The sequence below is a fragment of the Zea mays genome, chromosome 4, assembly GCF_902167145.1.
Source record: "Zea mays cultivar B73 chromosome 4, Zm-B73-REFERENCE-NAM-5.0, whole genome shotgun sequence".
Lineage (NCBI taxonomy): Eukaryota > Viridiplantae > Streptophyta > Magnoliopsida > Poales > Poaceae > Zea > Zea mays.
Window position 1 is genome coordinate 68,600,089 of NC_050099.1, and position 6,564 is coordinate 68,606,652.

The window sequence follows — 6,564 nt, forward strand, 5'->3', positions numbered from 1 at the left end:
AGCTGACTCAGGCTACGGGAAACGAGACCGGCGTCCCATCTGGCTCGCTCCGCCAGATAGGCAATGATGGCTCCCCGCACGCTCCCTGACGACGGCGGCTCTCAGCCCCCTTACGGAAGCAAGAGGACGTCAGCAAGGACTCGACAGCTCCGACAGTTGTCCCTCCGCCAAGCTCCAGCGCTCCTCCGACGGCCACGACATCACACGAACCGGGCGCCAAAACCTCTCCGGTCGCCACGATGGCGTGTACTTAGGGCACTAGCTCTCCTCCTCTAGACACGTAGCACTCTGCTACACCCCCCATTGTACACCTGGATCCTCTCCTTACGCCTATAAAAGGAAGGACCAGGGCCCTCTTAGAGAGGGTTGGCCGCGCGGGGACGAGGACGAGACACGCGCTCGCTTGAAGCCGCTCGCTCCCTCTCCCGCAAGGACGCTTGTAATCCCCTACTGCAAGCACACCCGACCTGGGCGCGGGACGAACACGAAGGCCGCGGGATTTCCACCTCTCTCACGCCCGTCTCCGGCCACCTTTCTCCCCCCTTCGCGCTCGGCCTCGCGCCGACCCATCTGGGCTGGGGCACGCGGCGACATTTCACTCGTCGGCCCAGGGACCCCCCGGTCTCGAAACGCCGACAGTTGGCGCGCCAGGTAGGGGCCTGCTGCGTGTTGATGAAAAGCTTCCCATCAAGCTCCAGATGGGCAGTCTCCAGCAACCTCTCCGGCCCGGGACGGTGCTCCGTTTCGGGAGTCTTGAGTTCATGTCCCTCGACGGCAGCTACGACATGATACTCCTTCCCCCGTCGTGCGACAGCGACAATGGCGGCCGAATCGACGACGTCTTCCCCGCGTGGTGGAAGAACAACATTCGAGCTCACCCCGTCCTCTCCCACGCCGACGGAGGAGGAGGCGGGGCAACCAAGGCCAAGCAGGAGGCAGCGCCTCGTCGGCTGTCGAGCGAGTCGACGGTGTTAGCGCCCCAACGGGGGGCGCGTCGGGCATCGACCTCGCGTTTGAGACGAAGACGAGCGCCGTCTCCCCGCAACACGCCGATTCCAAGCAAACGGACGACGCCAGCACGCTCGCGAAAGGCTTGCTGGATGTCACCCTCGTACCTGAGACGACGGTGCAGTCAATTCCCGACGTGACTTCATCACCGCCCGTCGACCAAGAGGTATCGACCGATTCCCATCTCACGCCCTTTGGATTCAGCCTCGACCCGCCAAGCAGCTTCGCTTCGGCGGACGCTCTCGTAGAGGCGAGTCCAAACCCTCTGGGGTATCGTATGCGGTCACCCTGGGACCGGCTGACGGACGTCTCGACCTACGGGCCCTCGGGGTCTAAGGAAGATGACGAGCCCGATGTCTGTTGGGATTTCTCTGGACTTGGCGACCCCAGTGCCATGCGGGACTTCATGACCGCATGCGATTACTGCCTTTCTGACTGTTCCGACGGAAGCCACAGCCTCGGCGACGAGGACTGCGGCCCAAGCCGCGAATGTTTCCGCGTCGATCTAGGGGGTCCCTCCGAAGGCAACCATCTCGGTATGCCGGAGGACGGTGATCTCCCTAGGCCGGTGCCTCGCGTTGACATCCTACAGGAGCTAGCTGTGGTCCCCGTTCAGGCGGGGGGCCATGACCCACAGCTCGAGCAAGTCCGCGGGGTGCAGGCCAGGCTCGACAAGGGAGCAGGAGCGCTTGAGCTGATCCGCCGGGACGTCAGGCAGGAATGGGCGGGCCAACCTCCGGCCGGAGAAATGCGTCATCTACCCTAGGGCTTCCAACACCGCATCGCCGACAATGTCAGGATGAGGCCGCCACCCGCTTCCAGTGGGGTCGGCCAAAACATGGCAGCAGCAACAATGCTTCTCCGTGCGATGCCAGAGCCATCAACCACCGAGGGGCGGCGAATCCAGGGAGAACTCAAGAATCTCCTGGAGGGCGCCGCGGTCCGGCGGGCCGAAAGCTCCGCCTCCCGAAGGCAGGGGCACCCCTCGGAACATCGCGCCGCGACTTCCCGATTCATGCGGGAAGCCTCGGTCTACACCGGGCGCACGCGCAACACAGCGCCTGCGGCCCCGGGACGCCTCGGCAACAAGCACCATCACCGCGACCGTCGGGCCCACCTCGACGAGAGGGTGCACCGAGGCTACCACCCTAGGCGTGGAGGACGCTACGACAGCGGGGAGGATCGAAGTCCTTCGCCCGAACCACCCGGTCCGCAGGCCTTCAGCCGGGCCATACGACGGGCGCCGTTCCCGACCCGGTTCCGACCCCCGACTACTATCACAAAGTACTCGGGGGAGACGAGACCGGAGCTGTGGCTCGCGGACTACCGGCTGGCCTGCCAACTGGGTGGAACGGACGATGACAACCTCATCATCCGCAACCTCCCCCTGTTCCTCTCTGACACCGCTCGCGCCTGGTTGGAGCACCTGCCTCCGGGGCAGATCTCCAACTGGGACGACCTGGTCCAAGCCTATGCCGGCAATTTCCAGGGCACGTACGTGCGCCCTAAGAATTCTTGGGACCTTCGAAGCTGCCGACAGCAGCCGGGAGAGTCTCTCCGGGACTACATCCGGCGATTCTCGAAGCAGCGCACCGAGCTGCCCAACATCACCGACTCGGATGTCATCGGCGCGTTCCTCGCCGGCACCACCTACCGCGACCTGGTGAGCAAGCTGGGTCGCAAGACCCCCACCAGGGCGAGCGAGCTGATGGACATCGCCACCAAGTTCGCCTCTAGCCAGGAGGCGGTCGAGGCTATCTTCCGGAAGGACAAGCAGCCCCAGGGCCGCCCACCGGAAGATGCCCCCGAGGCGTCAACTCAGCGCGGCGCCAAGAAGAAGGGCAAGAAGAAGTTGCAAGCGAAACGCGACGCCGCCGACGCGGACCTTGTCGCCGCCGCCGAGTACAAGAACCCTCGGAAACCCCCGGAGGTGCCAACCTCTTCGACAAGATGCTCAAGGAGCCGTGCCCCTATCACCAGGGGCCCGTCAAACACACCCTTGAGGAGTGCGCCATGCTTCGGCGTCACTTCCACAGGGCCGAGCCACCCGCGGAGGGTGGCAGGGCTCACGACGACGACAAGAAGGAAGATCACCAGGCAGGAGAGTTCCCCGAGGTCCGCGACTGCTTCATGATCTACGGTGGGCAAGCGGCGAACGCCTCGGCTCGGCACCGTAAGCAAGAGCGTCGGGAGGTCTGTTCGGTGAAGGTGGTGGTGCCAGTCTACCTAGACTGGTCCGATAAGCCCATCACCTTCGACCAAGCCGACCACCCCGACCACGTGCCGAGCCCGGGGAAATACCCGCTCATTGTCGACCTCGTCATCGGCGACGTTAGGCTCACCAAGGTCCTCATGGACGGAGGCAGCAGCCTCAACATCATCTACGCCGAGACCCTCGGGCTCCTGCGTGTCGATCTGTCCTCGGTCCGGGCAGGCGCTGCGCCTTTCCATGGGATCATCCCCGGGAAGCGCGTCCAGCCCCTCGGACAACTTGACCTCCCCGTCTGCTTCGGAACGCCCTCCAACTTCCGAAGGGAGACCCTGACGTTCGAGGTGGTCGGGTTCCGAGGAACCTACCACGCGGTACTGGGAAGGCCATGCACTACACCAAAATCATACACTTCCTACGGTTTTTTAACTTCCTACAGCTTTTATAACAAACCGTAGGAAATAAATAACTTCCGAGAGGCAACTGGTAGCTCTAGGAAATAAACATAACTTCCTACGGTATTTTATAAAAGCTGTAGGAAGTTAGCTTTCATATGCTGACCCTTGTGTTCGGTCAAGCGAGCCGCTAACTTCCTAGAGACGGCCGTAGGAAGTTAGCATGGACAGCTAACTTCCTACGGCCCCCTCTAGGAAGTTAGCATGGGCAGCTAACTTCCTACGACCCCCTCTAGGAAGTTAGCTTTTAGTTGCTGATCCGCGGGTGTGGTCAAACGAACAGCTAACTTCCTACGGCTGCCTCTAGGAAGTTAGATTTCAGCTTTTGACCAGTCAAACGAAAAGCTAACTTCCTACGGCCGGCTCTAGGAAGTTAGCATGGGCAACTAACTTCCTACAGCCTCCTCTAGGAAGTTAGATTTCAGCTTTTGACCAGTCAAACAAAAAGCTAACTTCCTACGGCCGGCTCTAGGAAGTTACTTAACTTCCTAGAGTACATATAGAAACTCTAGGGAGTTATGTAACTTCCTACGGCTTTACTCTAGGAAGTTATATTTTTTTATCTTAAACCTCTACTCAATCTTATCCTCTTCTCTCCCATTTCTCACTCCCGTGTCTCTTCCACCAAATTGAAGCCGCCGCCGCACGCCTGCTCCCACCCGCGCAAGCCACGGCCGCCTGCGCACCCGCCCCAGCCCCGCCCGCCGTCCCCGCTCCGGCCCCGGCCGCCGCCCTCGCCCTGACCCCGCACCGCTAGAGCTGAGACGTCCTTCTTCCGCATGGCATCGCGACTGTGGCCGTCGACGCCGGAGGAGGTGGTGCGCTCCATCAAGGACTCCTCCCTCGCGCTCCACACACGCACCCACGCCAAGGTGATCTTCTCTCTCCGTCTCCTGTCCCCCTTCAGCCGTGCATCCTCTCCAGTCTCCAGTAGTTCTCACGTCTTTTTTCCTTGGAGATTTAGAGGCCAGCCGATCCATGCGAACCCGATCTCTGATAGCCTCCGGTGACAGAATCGGATGTGCCAGTTTCATTTTGGTACGATCATCGTCATTGGGTTCTCCCCATGTGCCTGGTGATCATTTTCCTTCCTTTTGTTTATATATGTATATAATTGGGGGTTTACGATTAGTCATGCATATTTTGGTGGGTCGAAATGGGATAATGCAGAATGGCTCAACCATTCGTCGGGATGCTTGAATGAACAAAGAGCTACTGATTTGCTAAATTAAATTGGTATAGCAAAGGGTGAAATGTTATTGTAGTGCTTTGTTTATCTCTACCGTGATGTTAGTTTTCAGATTATAAGAATACTACATGTAAACTGATTGGTATTGACCTTCTTGTTAGGCTCTGGAGAGGTCGAGAAAAATGTCATCCTTGAGATTGTTGATCTTTGGTGATGGAGAAGTCGAACCAAATGAAGAGCAGGTCCTGCAAATAACCCTTGAGATTTGCAAGGAGGACGTCATTTCCCTGATCATCCAGGATCTGCCTTCCTTGGGCTGGGGAGTACGTTAGCTCTCCTCTAACCTTTTTCATGATTTTTTTAAAATAAAATAACGACGTGTTTGACTGATCATTATCTCTGTGGTTACAGGTAAGAAAAGATCTGGTTATCTACTGGTGCATCTTGCTTAGGCAGAAGGTCGATGAAACTTATTGCTGTGTGTAGTATCTTGCAAATCATCTGGAGCTTTTAGATCTAAATGCTGGATATTTATTCTTTTGCTTGCAGACCCGACCTACGACATTATATACTTCTTTTAGTGTGTCAGCATGGATTTTTTATTGTTTATACCTCCCATACATTATCCTTGGTCTTCACCTCCACCTACACCTACATCTCCACCTACAGGTATGCAAATTCATCATCATTTATTTGTCGTTAGTTATATTATGATGTAACTCAGCAAATATCATTTGTACATGTATATTAGACCCCTCCAGCTACCTTGCCGACGCATCAACGAGAAGACGGGTTAGACTTTGTCGAAACCCTCTTCGCTAGTGGAGGTATCGACCATCACTCGTCACTGTACCTCGATGGTGATCGGCGATCGTGAGCTTCCATGTTATGTGTTGTGATATTTGAAACTTTTATTATTACTATGTATGAGATATTGTCTCTTATTATGACTGGATGAGATGTGTCTTATTATGACTATGGATGAGCTTTTGTGATGTAATTGATGGGAATATGGATTTAAATATTGTTATGTGACTGTGTGTGAGATGTTTTATGTGAAAAATATGTTGTGCTATATAGTTGTTGATATATTTGTTATGTTGCGGAATGTGGTGTAAAATAAAAATAAACAGAAATTTGTAATGCTGGTCAAATTAACTTCCTAGAGGCTTATTGGGCCGTAGGAAGTTAGCCAGCTAACTTCCTAGGGGCTACAGTCAGCCGTAGGAAGTTAGTCGTAGGAAGTTAGTCAGCTGACGGCGCTGACGGCGTGAAGCTACTAACTTCCGAGAACCTACTAACTTCCGAGAGGCTTCTTTGGCTGTAGGAAGTTAGCTAACTTCCTAGAGGGCTCTAGGAAGTTAAGCTAACTTCCGACAAAAAAATTTCGAGAGCCAAACTTCCGACGGGATGGCTTAACTTCCGAGAGTTTAGCTAACTTCCTAGAGTTTAGGGCTAACTTCCTAGGGTTTAGGCTCTAGGAAGTTTACTATTTTGGTGTAGTGATGCTACGCGAAGTTCATGGCCGTCCCCAACTACACCTACCTCAAGCTCAAGATGCCTTGCCCCAACGGGGTCATCACCGTCGGCCCCACGTACAAACACGCGTTCGAATGCGACGTGGAGTGCGTGGAGTACGCCGAGGCCCTCGCCGAGTCCGAGGCCCTCATCGCCGACCTGGAGAGCCTCTCTAAGGAGGTGCC